At 38.8% G+C, this 16,538-nt stretch overlaps 1 non-coding gene across 1 annotated transcript; it reads left to right on the top strand.

Annotated features, from left to right (window-relative positions):
• Positions 1 to 405: 405 nt before the first annotated feature.
• LOC148574123 (small nucleolar RNA R71) lies at positions 406 to 509 on the top strand. The gene has a single exon (XR_015906591.1). It is a non-coding gene; the product is annotated as a small nucleolar RNA R71 (small nucleolar RNA).
• The last annotated feature ends 16,029 nt before the right edge of the window (positions 510 to 16,538 follow it).

Here is a 16,538-nt window from a genome sequence, read left to right as displayed (position 1 = left end):
TTGTAAGTGTTGGAATGTGGATCATATGATTGCCTTTGTTGGTTTCCCACATAGTTGGCCTCTTCCCAATCACCTCCTTCAGTGCTTACTTCCTCTTGATCTTGTGTGTGTATTGCGGCCACTTGCTTTGTTTCTAGTTTCCTGGTGAGCTCTGCTAGTTGCTTGGCAAACACCTTGTTTTGGGCTAAAATTGTATCAACATGGTTCAGCTCCATGACTCCCTTAGTGTTGTGTCTCTCTGAAGCATAGTAGTACTCATTCTCAGCCACTGTCTCGATCACTTCAATGGCTTCTTCCACAGTCTTTTTCCTGTTCAATGAACCTCCTGATGAATGGTCTACAGCCTTCCTTGATTCATAAGAAAGTCCATCATAGAAAATATGCAATTGCACCCAGCCATGGAACATGTCTGGTGGGCATTTCCTTGTCAAATCCTTGAATCTCTCCCATGCCTCGTAGAGAGTTTCACCATCTTGTTGTCTAAACGTCTGAACCTCAGATCGAAGCCTATTGACCTTTTGTGGGGGGTAGAAACGTGCCAGAAACTTGCTTTCCACCTCATCCCAGGTTGTTAGGCTCCCCCTTGGGAATGATTCCAGCCACTTAGCTGCCTTGTCCCTAAGTGAAAATGGGAACAAGAGCAGTTTATAGGTATCTTCCTGGACTCCATTGGACTTCACAGTGTCGCAAATTCTCAGGAATTTTGTGAGATGTTGGTTTGGATCTTCATTAGCACTCCCACCAAATGAACAATGATTCTCCACAAGTGATATTAGCTGTGGTTTGAGTTCAAAATTGTTGGCCTGAATACGTGGTTTCTGAATGCTGCTACCACAATTCCCAGAGGTTGGGTTTATGTATGAACCAAGAACCCTCCTCTCGGGAATGGCATTATTTCCATCAGCTCTCTCATGGTTGTGAACTTCTCTATCCATGTTGAGATCTAGAGCTTCCTCAAAATTGTCCTCAGATTCTCCTTCAGATTCTTCTTCTCCCAGTACTCTCTTCCCTCTTGCTTCCCTTCTAAGTCTATGAAGGGTCCTCTCTGGTTCGGTATATGGAGGAGTTGATGTCTCTCCTCTCCTACCTGTCATACAAGAACACAGCACAGGCAACAAACAAGTGAAATACTCTTGGTTAATGGAAGAGTATGGTTAGAGTAGTTGAGGAATTAATTCAAATAGTTAGTGAGTCAGTGAGTTAGTTGCTTGAATTTAAAGGCATAAAGAAAGAAAGAATGTAACAGAGTGCAGAAATTAAAAATTCAACAATTAACTTGAACTGAATTAACAAAGCAAGAAAAATGCTCAATCTAGTTAACTTCCAATTTGAGAATTGTCAATCGAAAACCAATCCCCGGCAACGGCGCCATAAACTTGATGCGCATAAACTTGTTATGCTACGATTAGGAAATTGCACGATCGGCAAAATTCCTTCCGGCAAGTGCACCGGTTATCGTCAAGTAAAAACTCACAATAGAGTGAGGTCGAATCCCACAAGGATTGGTTGAGTGAGCAATTCGGATTAGAAGTATGTTCTAGTTGAGCGGAATCAAGATTTAGATGAGAATTGCGGAATGTAAAATTGCATGAATTAAAGAGCGAGAAGCTAAATTGCTGAAATTAAAAGGGATGGGGGTGATTGCATGAATTTAATTGCAGAATGTAAAGAGAAAGTGGTAATCGGAGATGGGGAATTCATTCGGTTTTAGGAGATATTGAGATCTCCGAATCAAAACATTTTTATCTCTTCCTCAACCAATGCGTTCATTGAATTTTTGCTTGGCAATCTTATATGATTGGATCCCAATCCCTTGGCTCACCAATTCTCTCTAACAACAAACAAATTTCCAATCCCTTGGCTTAAATGTTCATAAGAAGAGATGATGCTCGATCACTGATTATACCACACAGTTTCATGAACCACAATTTGGTAGGATTACATGTCACAATATCCATCCAAACCCCAATCCAATTCACTGTGAGAAAGCTTCTCTAGCATGAATCCTCCATTCCTTTCCCAAGGTTCCGAAGGATTCCAATTATGGGTAGTTTCTTTCCCAAGACAACTACCCAATGGAATTAGATCGAGAAGCTTTCTAACAAAATTCAAGAGAAAAGATTGAAGAAGAAGATAAAACTATTACTGATTCATTGAATTACAATAGAGCTCCCTAACCCAATGAAAGGGGGTTTAGTGAGTCATAGCTCTGAATTCAATTACAAAAGTATGAAAACTTCCAAAATGAAAAGGTAAAAAGGTGCCTCTAACTTAAATTCTATCCTATTTATACACTTTCTTCATTGAGCTTCTGTTGTGTTTTTTTGGGCTTTGAGGCCTCTCCCTGCTTTCTTTTTGCTTTGGGTTTATGATCTATAATCTTGATGAGGCTGCTGATCCAAATTCTGTAACATTCATTGAGCCAACTTAGTGATAATCAAGTAATGACACATGACTCAACAAATTGAAACTCCAGACTCATCAATCCTTCAGGCCCAATCCCATAAACCATGATATTCAATTGGGTTTCATACCAGAGTAAGTTTAAGTTAATGTTTGTGCTCAAATGCTAACTTAAACTGCAATATTTTTGGCCCAGAAACCTTTTCCAAGAGTGGCGTTTAAGTTGCAGTTTAAGCTTAAACTGCAGCTTAAACGCTAGACACTTCCAGTGATGCCTTTTGTGGAAGCACGTTTAAGCTTCAGTTTAAGGTTAAACTGAAGCTTAAACGTGGAAATGGAAGAAGGCAGCCCTGGAGGGTAACGTAGTCGAACACGTTTAAGCTTCAGTTTAAGGTTAAACTGAAGCTTAAACGTGGAGATAGGAAAAGCAGCCCTGGTGGTCGAACACGTTTAAGCTCCAGTTTAAGGTTAAACTGGAGCTTAAACGTGGAAATAGAGAAAGCCATCCTGGAGGTCGAACACGTTTAAGCTCCAGTTTAAGGTTAAACTGGAGCTTAAACGTGGAAATGGAGAAAGCAACCCTGGAGGAGAAAACTTGGTCGAACACGTTTAAGCTCCAGTTTAAGGTTAAACTGGAGCTTAAACGTGGAATTGGAGAAAGCAACCCTGGAGGAGAAAACTTGGTCGAACACGTTTAAGCTCCAGTTTAAGGTTAAACTGGAGCTTAAACGTGGAAATGGCTCCCTGGTGCATTTCCCATTTCTGGCGTTTAACTTCCAGTTTAAGGTTAAACTGGAGGTTAAACGCCACTTTCACCCTTTCCTCAGCTTTTATGATTTTGGCCGTTTAAGTTCCAGTTTAAGCTTAAACTGGAACTTAAACTCCACATGTGATATTCAAGCTTCCTTTATTGATTTTTGTTGCTTCCTTGCCTAGCCTCTTCTTTCCTGAAATCATCCAAACAACTGCATCAAAGTCTTGCAAATTTTCATGAGAATCTTCCATTCATAGCATTCAAGTAATATAACTAAAAACTCATGAAATTTGCATAAAAATCATACTGTTTGGATGGTTCATTGCTTTGTTATTCTTTTAACCATTCTTGGTTACTTTAAGCTCAAGAAAGTGCATAAAACAACTAAAACTAACAGAAAAATGCTAGTGAAACTAGCCTAAGATGCCTTGGCATCAATAATCCAGATAGTGTTATTGATTCTCCTAGTTAAGTATGTTGATTCTTGAACACAGCTACTTTATGAGTCTTGGCCGTGACCCTAAGCATTTTGTTTTCCAGTATTACCACCGGATACATAAATGCCACAGACACATAACTGGGTGAACCTTTTCAGATTGTGACTCAGCTTTGCTAGAGTCCCCAATTAGAGGTGTCCAGAGCTCTTAAGCACACTCTTTTTGCTTTAGACCACGACCTTAACCGCTCAGTCTCAAGTTTTCACTTGACACCTTCACGCCACAAGCACATGGTTAGGGACAGCTTGGTTTAGCCGCTTAGGCCAGGATTTTATTCCTGTGGGCCCTCCTATCCACTGATGCTCAAAGCCTTGGATTCTTTTTATCACCCTTGCCTTTTGGTCTAAAGGGGTATTGGCTTTTTTTGCTTGCTTTTCTTTTTCTTTCTCTTTCTTTTATTATTATTTTTTTTTGCTTCTCTTTTTTTTTTTTGCAAGCTTTTCACTACCTTTTCTTGCTTCAAGAATCAATTTTATGATTTTTCAGATTATCAAATAACATTTCTCCTTTTTCATCATTCTTTCAAGAGCCAACAATTTTAACATTCATGAATCAACAAATTCAAAAAATATGCACTGTTCAAGCATTCATTCAGAAAAACAATAGTATTGCCACCACATCAAAATAACTAAACTGTTTTAAAATTTGAAATTCATGCACTTCTTTTTCTTTTTCAATTAAAAACATTTTTCATTTAAGAAAGGTGATGGATTCATTTTCATAGCTTTAAGGCATAGACACTTAGACACTAGTGATCATGTAATAAAGACACAAACATAAATAAACATAAAGCATAAAAATTCAAAAAATAGAAAATAAAGAACAAGAAAATTAAAGAACGGGTCCACCTTAGTGATGGCGGCTTGTTCTTCCTCTTGAAGATCTTATGGAGTGTTTGAGCTCCTCAATGTCTCTTCCTTGCCTTTGTTGCTCCTCTCTCATGGTTCTTTGGTCTTCTATAATTTCATGGAGGAGGATGGAATGCTCTTGGTGCTCCACCCTTAGTTGTCCCATGTTGGAACTTAATTCTCCTAGGGAAGTATTGATTTGCTCCCAATAGTTTTGTGGAGGAAAATGCATCCCTTGAGGCATCTCAGGGATTTCATGATGAGGAGTTTCCTCATGCTCTTGTCCATGAGTGGGATCTCTTGTTTGCTCCATCCTTTTCTTAGTGATGGGCTTGTCCTCATCAATGAGAATGTCTCCCTCTATGTCAATTCCAACCGAATTGCAGAGGTGACAAATGAGATGAGGGAAGGCTGACGTTAAGATTTTTACCAGTAAAGAATTTCATAAAAACAGTCGCGTTGTAGATATAGTCTCTAAACCAACAAAAATCTCTTCGTACAAATGTTTTGGTTGTCACAAGTAACAAACCCCTTTAAATTTGATAACCGAGTATTTAAACATCGAGTCGTCTTCTCAAGGAATTGCAGGGAGGTATGTTCTTATTATTGGTCATGAGTCTTGCAAATTAGGGGTTTTAGAAAATAAGGAAGCAGTATGTTGAATGATAAGAAAAATAAATAATAATAATAAAATAACTATTGGCAAGGTATTAGAAATTGGAAGTCCAGACTTAGTTATCCTTATCAATAATAATGAAAGTTGAATCTTAATTCCACTTAGTCAACCTTTACTAAAGTAAAGGATAGTCAAGGGATTAATTAGTTTGATCTTCGAATCCTATTTATTTCCTAAGAAAAGGTTGGGATTATTGAAGTTCAATTCAATTGGCAAGATAAAAATTATCAATTATGCTGTTGAATTGGATAACTCCTGAGTTACTGATTTCTTAACCAAAACCAAGAATGTAAAAAGCTAAATATAAATCACAAATCTGAAAATACCTCAATTGCATTAATAAAGAAAATCATAACATGAAAGCCATAAGCCAATTATTCAAAAGATAAATATCAATTAAAGTACTGAGGTGAATAAAAATGGAAACGAAATTAAATAGTAAAGAACATTAAACCTGAGATCGAGAGTCACTCCTAAAACTAAGAGAAGTCCAAAATCCTAATCCTAAGAGAGATAAGAGAACCTCTCTCTCTAAAAACTACATCTAAAACTAAAATTATGAATTATGAGAGCCTGTTTTTGAATGGATGCATTCTCCCACTTTATAACCTCTAATCTGTGTTTTCTGGGCTACAAACTGGGTTGAAAACAGCCCAGAATTTGCTGGTCTCAAATTCAAACACGCTGATTTCCGTCACTGCGACGCGGCCACATTGAGCACGCGGTCGCGTTGCCTAGTGTCAAGGAAACTAAGGCATATTATATAAAATCGAAGCCCCGGACGTTAGCTTTTCAACACAACTGGAATCGCGTCGTTTGGACCTCTGTAGCTAAGGTTATAGCCATTTGAGTGCGAAGAGGTCAGGCTGGACAGCTTAGCAGTTTCTCCAACTTCTTGTATTCCTTCCACTTTTGCATGCTTCCATTCCTTCCTCTGAGCCATTCCTGCCCTGTAATCTCTGAAAAAAATTAACACATATATCAAGGCATCTAATGGTAATAAGAGAGGATTAATAATAAGCAAATATAAGATCAAAGAAGCATGTTTTCAATTAAAGCACATGATTAGGAAGGCAAATGTAAAACCATGCAAATAGTATGAATAAGTGGGTAAGAACTTGATAAAAACCACTCAATTGAGCACAAGATAAACCATAAAATAGTAGTTTATCAAAGGCTAACCTTGCCAAAGTAGAGGACTTGTCCGCCACCTTGTAGAGTTCTTGGGATATAACCTCATGAACTTCTACTTCCTCTCTAATCATGATGCTATGAATCATGATAGCCCGATCTATAGTAACTTCAGACCGGTTGCTAGTGGAAATGATCGAGCGTTGGATGAACTCCAACCATCTCCTAGCCACGGGCTTGAGGTCATGCCTTCTTAGTTGAACCGGCTTCCCTCTTGAATCTCTCTTCCATTGGGCGCCCTCTTCACAGATGTCCATGAGGACTTGGTCCAACCTTTGATCAAAGTTGACCCTTCTAGTATATGGGTGAACATCTCCTTGCATCATGGGCAAGTTGAATGCCAACCTTACATTTTTCGGACTAAAATCTAAGTATTTCTCCCGAACCATTGTAAGCCAATTCTTAGGGTCCGGGTTCACACTTTGATCATGGTTCTTGGTGATCCATGCATTGGCATAGAACTCTTGAACCATTAAGATCCCGACTTGTTGAATGGGGTTGGTGAGAACTTTCTAACCTCTTCTTCGGATCTCACGTCGGATCTCCGGATACTCATTCTTTTTGAGCTTAAAAGGGACCTCGGGGATCACCTTCTTCTTGGCCACAACTTCATAGAAGTGGTCTTGATGCACCCTTGAGAGGAATCTCTCCATCTCCCATGACTCGGAGGTGGAAGCTTTTGCCTTTCCTTTCCTCTTTCTAGAGGTTTCTTCAGCCTTTGGTGCCATAAATGGTTATGAAAAAACCAAAAAGCTTTAGCTTTTACCACACCAAACTTAGAAGGTTTGCTCGTCCTCGAGCAAAAGAAGAAAGAAGAGAGTAGAAGAAGAAGAAATAGAGGAGATAGAGGGGCTTAGTGTTTCGGCCAAGAGGGAGAAGTAGTGTTTATGTTGTGTGAAAATGAAGGAGTGAATATGGGTTTATATAGGAGTGGAGAGGGGGGTAAGGTTCGGCCATTATGGGTGGGTTTGGAAGGGAAAGTGGTTTGAATTTGAATGGTGAGGTAGGTAGGGTTTTATGAAGGATGGATGTGAGTGGTAAAGAGAATGGTGGGATTTGATAGGTGAGGGGATTTTGGGGAAGAGGTATTGAGGTGATTGGTGAATGAGTGAAGAAGAGAGAGAGAGGTGGGGTAGGTGGGGATCCTGTGGGGTCCACAGATCCTGAAGTGTCAAGGATATCTCATCCCTGCACCAAGTGGCGTGCAAAAATGCCCCTTTCTGCCAATCCTGGCGTTAAACACCAGGCTGCTGCCCATTTATGGCGTTTAACGCCAGCTTCTTGCCCTTTTCTGGCATTAAACGCCAGTCTGGTGCCCATTTCTGGCGTTTAACGCCCAGAATAGTGTCAGACTGGGCGTTTAACGCCCATTCTGCTACCCTTACTGGCGTTTAAACGCCAGTAAGTTTCTCCTCCAGGGTGTTCTGTTTTTAATACTGTTTTTCCTTCTGTTTTTACTTTTTCAATTATTTTTGTGACTTCACCTGATCATCAACCTACAGAAAACATAAAATAACAAAAGAAAATAGAAATTTAAGATAGATAATTAAAGATTGGGTTGCCTCCTCTTTAATGTCAATAGCTTGACAGTGGGCTCTCATGGAGCCTCACAGATGTTCAGAGCAATGTTGGAACCTCCCAACACCAAACTTAGAGTTTGAATGTGGGGGTTCAACACCAAACTTAAAGTTTGGTTGTGGCCTCTCAATACCAAACTTAGAGTTTGACTGTGGAGGCTCTGTTTGACTCTGTATTGAGAGAAGCTCTTCATGCTTCCTCTCCATGGTTACAGAGGGATATCCTTGAGCTTTAAACACAAGGAAGTCTTCATTCACTTGAATGATCAATTCTCCTCTGTCAACATCAATCACAGCTTTTGCTGTGGCTAGGAAGGGTTTGCCAAGGATGATGGATTCATCCATACACTTCCCAGTCTCTAGGATTATGAAGTCAGCAGGGATGTAGTGGCCTTCAACCTTTACCAAGACATCCTCTACAAGTCCATAAGTCTGTTTCTTTGAATTGTTTGCCATCTCTAGTGAGATTCTAGCAGCTTGTACCTCAATGATCCCTAACTTCTCCATTACAGAGAGAGGCATAAGGTTTATACTTGACCCAAGGTCACACAGAGCCTTCTCAAAGTTCATGGTGCCTATGGTACAAGGGATTGAGAATTTTCTAGGGTCTTGTCTCTTTAGAGGTAATTTCTGCCTAGTCAAGTCATCCAGTTCTTTGATGAGCAATAGAGGTTCATCCTCCCAAGTCTCATTACCAAACAACTTGGCATTTAGCTTCATGATTGCTCCAAGGTACTTAGCAACTTGCTCTTCAGTAACATCATCATCCTCTTCAGAGGAAGAATACTCATCAGAGCTCATGAATGACAGAGGTAAATTCAATGGAATCTCTATGATCTCTGTGTGAGCCTCAGATTCCCATGGTTCCTCCTCAGGGAACTCCATGGAGGCCAGTGGACGTCCATTGAGGTCTTCCTCAGTGGAGATCACTACCTCTTCCTCCTCTCCAGGTTCGGCCGTGTGGGTTGTGGTTATGGCCTTGCACTCTCTTTTTGGATTCTCTTTTGTATTGCTTGGGAGAGTACTAGGAGGGAGTTCAGTAATTTTCTTACTCAGCTGACCCACTTGTGCCTCTAAATTTCTAATGGAGGACCTTGTTTCAGTCATAAAACTTTGAGTGGTTTTGATTAGATCAGAGACAATGGTTGCTAAGTCAGAGTGGCTCTGCTTAGAATTCTCTGTCCGTTGCTGAGAAAATGATGGAAAAGGCTTGCTATTGCTAAACCTGTTTCTTCCACCATTATTGTTATTGAAACCTTGTTGAGGTCTCTGTTGATCCTTCCATGAGAGATTTGGATGATTTCTCCATGAAGGATTATAGGTGTTTCCATAGGGTTCTCCCATGTAATTCACCTCTTCCATTGCTGGGTTCTCAGGATCATAAGCTTCTTCTTTAGAGGAAGCTTCCTTAGTACTGCCTGGCAGCTGCTTGCATTCCAGACAGACTTTGAGAAATCATATTGACTTGCTGAGTTAATATTTTATTCTGAGCCAATATGGCATTCAGAGTATCAATTTCAAGAACTCCTTTCTTCTGAGTTGTCCCACTATTCACAAGATTCCTTTCAAAAGTGTACATGAATTGGTTATTTGCAACCATTTCAATGAGTTCCTGAGCTTCTGCAGGCGTCTTCTTCAGATGAAGAGATCCTCCAGCAAAGCTATCCAATGACATCTTGGATAGTTCAGACAGACCATCATAGAAGATACCTATGATGCTCCATTCTGAAAGCATGTCAGAAGGACACCTTCTGATCAATTGCTTGTATCTTTTCCAAGCTTCATAGAGGGATTCACCTTCCTTTTGTCTGAAGGTTTGGACTTCCACTCTAAGCTTGCTCAATTTTTGAGGTGGAAAGAACATTGCCAAGAAGGCATTGACTAGCTTTTCCTAAGAGTTTAGGCTTTCTTTGGGTTGTGAGTCCAACCATGTCCTAGCTCTGTCTCTTACAACAAAAGGGAATAGCATAAGTCTGTAGACTTCAGGGTCAACCCCATTGGTCTTGACAGTGTCACAGATTTGCAAGAATTCAGCTAAGAACTGAAGAGGATCTTCCAATGGAAGTCCATGAAACTTGCAATTCTGTTGCATTAGAGAAACTAATTGAGGTTTAAGCTCAAAGTTGTTTGCTCTAATGGCAGGGATTGAGATGCTTCTCCCATAGAAATCGGGAGTAGGTGCAGTAAAGTCACCAAGCACCTTCCTTGCATTGTTGGCATTGTTGTTTTTAGCTGCCATTGTTTCTTCTTCTTTGAAAAGCTTTGTTAGGCCCTCTAGAGAGAATTGTGCTTTAGCTTCTTTTAGCTTTCTCTTCAAGGTCCTTTCAGGTTCAGGATCAGCTTGAACAAGTATGCCTTTATCTTTGCTCCTACTCATATGAAAGAGAAGAGAACAAGAAAGTAGGGAATCCTCTATGTCACAGTATAGAGATTCCTTGAGGTGTCAGAGGAAAAGAAGAATAGAAGGAGGAGGTAGATAGAAGAGAATTCAAACTTATCAAGAGGGATAGAGTTCGAATTGCACCTTGAGAAGGAGTGTTAGTCCCTTAAATAGAAGGATGTGAGAAGAGGGGAAGAAATTTTCGAAAATAAATTAAAAAGATTTTGAAATAATAAAAAGAAATTTAAAAATTTGATTGAGATTTTCGAAAATTAAGATTGGGAAAGAAATTAAGTGATTTTTGAAAAGGATTTTGAAATTAGAAATCAAAAAGATATGATTGAGAGTAAATTTTGAAAAAGATGTGATTGAAAAGATATGATTGAGAAGATATGATTGAAAATCAATTTTTAAAAAAAGAAAGTTTTAAAATTAAAGTTGATTACTTGACTAACAAGAAATTAAAAGATATGATTCTTAATAGGCAAGTAACAACTTGAAAATTTTGAAGTAAATCATTAATAGTAGCAAGGATTTTCGAAAATAATAAAAAATGGAAAGAAATTGATTTTGAAGAGATATGATTGAAAAGATATTATTTGAAAAATATTTGATTTTGAAAAATTATGAAAATTTGAAAAAGATTTAAATTAAAAACAAAATCTTCCCTCTAGTGTCCTTCTGGCGTTAAACGCCCAGAATGGCATCCATTCTGGCGTTTAAAGCCCAGAATCCTACCTTTTTGGGCGTTAAATGCCCAGCCAGGTACCCTGGCTGGCATTTAAATGCCAGTTTTCCTTCTTCACTGGGCGTTTTGAACGCCCAGCTTTTTCTATTTGATTCCTCTGCTGAATGTTCTGAATCTTCAATTCTCTATATTATTGACTTGAAAAGACATAGTTTTGAAAATTTTTTTTTTGAATTTTTCAATGATGAGAAACAATCAAAATACAACTCAAATCAAACAAACAATGCATGCAAAACACCAAACTTAAAAATTTTCATATAAGAGACACTAACAAATTGAGAATGCATATAAAAAATAACAAAACACACAAAACAAGAAAATTTAAAGATCAGAGCAATGAAATCATCAAGAACAACTTGAAGATCAATGAAGAACAATATGCATATATTCGAAAAATGCAAGAAGAAGAAAGTCATGCAATTGACAACAAACTTAAAAATTGACACTAGACTCAAACAAGAAACATAAAATATTTTTGATTTTTATGATTTTATAAAAATTTTTTGTGATTTCTGAAACTTATATAGAAAAGAAAATAAAGAGAATCAAAACTTTTAATAAGAATTCCAGGAATCATGCAATGTTAGTCTAAAGCTTCAGTCTAAAAAGATTAGACATGGTTAGCCAAGCATCAGCAGGACATTACATTCAGCAGCTAAATTGATGAGAATCAATCAGCTTTTGTGATGATAAGAACATCACCTTGAAACTCTAGAATTCATTCTTAAAAATTTGGAAAAATAAAAAGAAAAGTACCTAATCTAAGCAACAAGATGAACCGTCAGTTGTCCAAACTCGAACAATCCCCGGCAACGGCGCCAAAAACTTGGTGCACGAAATTGTGATCATCAACAATGGCGCCAAAGGACTTGGAGCTCTCAAACGTGAATCACACTTTGTCACAATTTCGCACAACTAACCAGCAAGTACACTGGGTCGTCCAAGTAATAAACCTTACGTGAGTAAGGGTCGATCCCACGGAGACTGTCGGCTTGAAGCAAGCTATGGTCATCTTGTAAATCTCAGTCAGGCGGACTCAAATGGTTATGGAGGATTGATAATTAAAAGATGAATAAAATATAAAATAAGATAAAGATAGAGATACTTATGTAATTCATTGGTAGGAATTTCAGATAAGCGTATGAAGATGCTTTGTTCCTCTTGAACCTCTGCTTTCCTATTGCCTTCTTCCAATCATTCATACTCCTTTTCATGGCAAGCTTTATGTTGGGCATCACCGTTGTCAATGGCTACTTCCCGTCCTCTCAGTGAAAATGTTCTATGCACGCTGTCACCGCACGGCTAATCATCTGTCGATTCTCGATCATGTTGGAATAGGATCCATTGATCCTTTTGCGTCTGTCACACGCCCAACAATCGCGAGTTTGAAGCTCGTCACAGCCATCCCTTTCCAGATCCTACTTAGAATACCACAGACAAGGTTTAGATGTTCCGAATCTCAGGAATGGCCGCCAATAATTCTAGCCTATACCACGAAGGTTCTAATATTAGATTAGAAACCCAAGAGATACACATTCAAGCTTGTTTGCATGTAGAACGGAAGTGGTTGTCAGTCACGCGTTCATAGGTGAGAATGGTGATGAGTGTCACATAATCATCACATTCATCATGTTCTTGGGTGCGAATGAATATCTTGGAGAAGAAATAGACTTGAGTTGAATAGAAAAAAAATAGTAATTGTATTAATTCATGAAGAACAGCAGAGCTCCACACCTTAATCTATGGTGTGTAGAAACTCCACCGTTGAAAATACAAAAGTGATAATGGTGTAAGCATGGCCGAATGGCCAGCCTCCAAGGTCTAGGGACTAAACGTCCAAAGATGAAAATACAATAGCAAAAGGTCCAATTTATAGAAAACTAGTAGCCTAGGGTTACAGAAATGAGTAATGATGCGAGTGGAAACTGTCTCTTAACAAATTTCCTTCGGCAAGTGTACCGAATTTGTCGTCAAGTAAAAACTCACAATAGAGTGAGGTCGAATCCCACAGGGATTGATTGATCAAGCAACTTTAATTAGAAGAGTGTTCTAGTTGAGCGAATCCATAATTTGGGTTGAGAGTTGCAGAAAATAAAATGGCGGGAATGTAAATAACAGAAAAGTAAATGCTAGAATTAAAGGACTGGAAGTAAATAACTGAAAATAAATTACAGAATTGTAAATGGGAATGGGGGATTTGCTCATAAAAGTAAATGGTAGAAATTAAAGAGAATGGGTAAGATCAGAGATGGGGAGTTCATTGGGCTTAGGAGATGTTGCAGTTCTCCGGATCAAGTTCATTTTCATCTCTTCCTCAATCAATGCACTCATTGATCTCCTTGGCAATCTTAATTGATTGAATTACAATTTCTTACAATTCAATCTCTCAAATCTTGATCAATAGCCAATTCCTTGGTCAATTGCTCATGAGAAGAGATGAAGTATGGTCACTGATTATACCACATGCATTTCCCAAATCAAGTATTGAGAGGGTTATAGTCACATACCCATCCAAACCCAATTTGGTCCAGCATGAGAAAGCATTTCTAGCTTGATCTATTCATTCCTCTTTCAAGGTTCAGAAGAGATCCAAGTTTGAATAGCTTCTTTTCCAAGATAACTACTCAATTGGATGAAGATCGAAAGCTTTCAAGTAAAATCAAGAGAAAAGATAGAAGAAGAATAATGAAAATTAGTATTGATCCATCAAATTACAACAGAGCTCCCTAACCCAATGAAAGGGGTTTAGTTGTTTGGTGCACGAAATTGTGTTCCATGTTCTTTGTACTTGTGTGAGAGTAACAATATATAATTGTATTGAATCCTCATTGTGGCTCTATGTGTGGACACAACTCCGTTCAACTGACCAGCAAGTGCACTGGGTCGTCCAAGTAATACCTTACGTGAGTAAGGGTCGAATCCCACGGAGATTGTTGGTATGAAGCAAGCTATGGTCACCTTGTAAATCTCAGTCAGGCAGATATAGAATGATAATGGAGTTTTCGAATTTAAATAATAAAATAGGGATAGAGATACTTATGTAATTCATTGGTGAGAATTTCAGATAAGGGAATGGAGATGCTTTTCGTTCCTCTGAACCTCTGCTTTCCTGCTATCTTCATCCAATTAGTCTTACTCCTTTCCATGGCTGGCTGTATGTGATTCATCACCACTGTCAATGGCTACTTTCGGTCATCTCTCGGGAAAATGATCCAATGCCCTGTCACGGCACGGCTAATCGTCTGGAGGCATCACCCTTGTCAATGGCTTCATCTTATCCTCTCAGTGAATAATATGCTCACGCACCCTGTCACGGCACGGCTATTCATCTGTCGGTTCTCGATCATGCTGGAATAGGATTTACTATCCTTTTGCGTCTGTCACTAACGCCCTGCAATCGCGAGTTAGGAGCTCGTCACAGTCATTCAATCATTGAATCCTACTCGGAATACCACAGATAAGGTTTAGACCTTCCGGATTCTCTTGAATGCCGCCATCATTCTAGCTTACGCCACGAAGATTCTGGTTAGGAGATCTAAGAGATATTCATTCTAGCTTATTTCATGTAGAACGGAAGTGTTTGTCAGGCACGCGTTCATAAGGGAGAAGGATGATGAGCGTCACACATAATCATCACCTTCATCACGTTCTTGGGTGCGAATGGATATCTTAGAAGCGAAATAAGAAGAATTGAATAAAAAACAGTAGTACTTTGCATTAATCTTTGACGAACAGCAGAGCTCCACACCTTAATCTATGGAGTGTAGAAACTCTACCGTATGAAAATACATAAGTGAAGGTCCAGGCATGGCCGAGATGGCCAGCCCCCAAAACGTGATCAAAGGATCATAAGGTAATCCAAAGATGTCTAATACAATAGTAAGAGGTCCTATTTATAATAAACTAGCTACTAGGGTTTACATGAGTAAGTAATTGATGCATAAATCCACTTCCGGGGCCCACTTGGTGTGTGTTTGGGCTGAGCTTGAGTGTTACACGTGCAGAGGCCATTTGTGGAGTTGAACGCCAGTTTTTGTGCCAGTTTGGGCGTTCAACTCTGGGTTTGGATCCTTTTCTGGCGCTGGACGCCAGATTTGGGCAGAAGGCTGGCGTTGAACGCCAGTTTACGTCGTCTATTCTTGGCCAAAGTATGGACTATTATATATTGCTGGAAAGCCCTGGATGTCTACTTTCCAACGCAATTGGAAGCGCGCCATTTCGAGTTCTGTAGCTCCAGAAAATCCACTTTGAGTGCAGGGAGGTCAGAATCCAATAGCATCAATAGTCCTTTTTCAACCTCTGAATCTGATTTCTGCTCAAGTCCCTCAATTTCAGCCAGAAAATTCCTGAAATTACAGAAAAACACACAAACTCATAGTAAAGTCCAGAAATGTGAATTTAACATAAAATCTATTAAAAACATCCCTAAAAGTAACTAGATTCTACTAAAAACATACTAAAAATAATGCCAAAAAGCGTATAAATTATCCGCTCATCACAACACCAAACTTAAATTGTTGCTTGTCCCCAAGCAACTGAAAATCAAAATAGGATAAAAAGAATAGAACATACTATAAATTCCAAACTATCAATGAAACAGAGCTTAAATCATATGAGCGGGACTTATAGCTTTTTGCCTCTTGAATAGTTTTGGCATCTCACTTTTTTCATTGAGGTTCAGAATGATTGGCATCTATAGGAACTCAGAGTTCAGATAGTGTTATTGACTCTCCTAATTCAGTATGATAATTCTTGAACACAGCTGTTTTATGAGTCTTGGCCGTGGCCCTAAGCACTTTGTTTTCCAGTATTACCACCGGATACATAAATGCCACAGACACATAATTGGGTGAACCTTTTCAGATTGTGACTCAGCTTTGCTAAAGTCCCCAATTAGAGGTGTCCAGGGTTCTTAAGCACACTCTCTTTTTTTTTTTTTTGCTTTGGACCTTGACTTTAACCGCTCAGTCTCAAGTTTTCACTTGACACCTACACGCCACAAGCACATGGTTAGGGACAACTTGGTTTAGCCGCTTAGACCAGGATTTTATTCCTTTAGGCCCTCCTATCCACTGATGCTCAAAGCCTTGGGATCCTTTTTATTTGCCCTTGCCTTTTGGTTTTAAGGGTTATTGGCTTTTTGCTCTTGCCTCTTGGTTTTAAGAGCTTTTGGCTTTTTCTGCTTGCTTTTTCTTTCTATTTTTTTTTCTTTTTTTTTTTCGCCTATTTTTTTTTTTCTGCAAGCTTTGTTCTTTGCTGCTTTTTCTTACTTCAAGAATCATTTTTATGATTTTTCAGATTATCAAATAACATGTCTCCTAGTCATCATTCTTTCAAGAGCCAACATATTTAACATTCTTAAACAACAACTTCAAAAGACATATGCACTGTTCAAGCATACATTCAGAAAACAAGAAGCATTGTCACCACATCAATATAATTAAACTAAGTTCAAGGATAAATT

The sequence above is a fragment of the Arachis ipaensis genome, chromosome B2 (genome assembly GCF_059453495.1).
Source record: "Arachis ipaensis isolate K30076 ecotype BB chromosome B2, ASM5945349v1, whole genome shotgun sequence".
Classification (NCBI taxonomy): Eukaryota; Viridiplantae; Streptophyta; class Magnoliopsida; order Fabales; family Fabaceae; genus Arachis; species Arachis ipaensis.
This window is presented reverse-complemented; position numbering and strand designations above follow the sequence as displayed.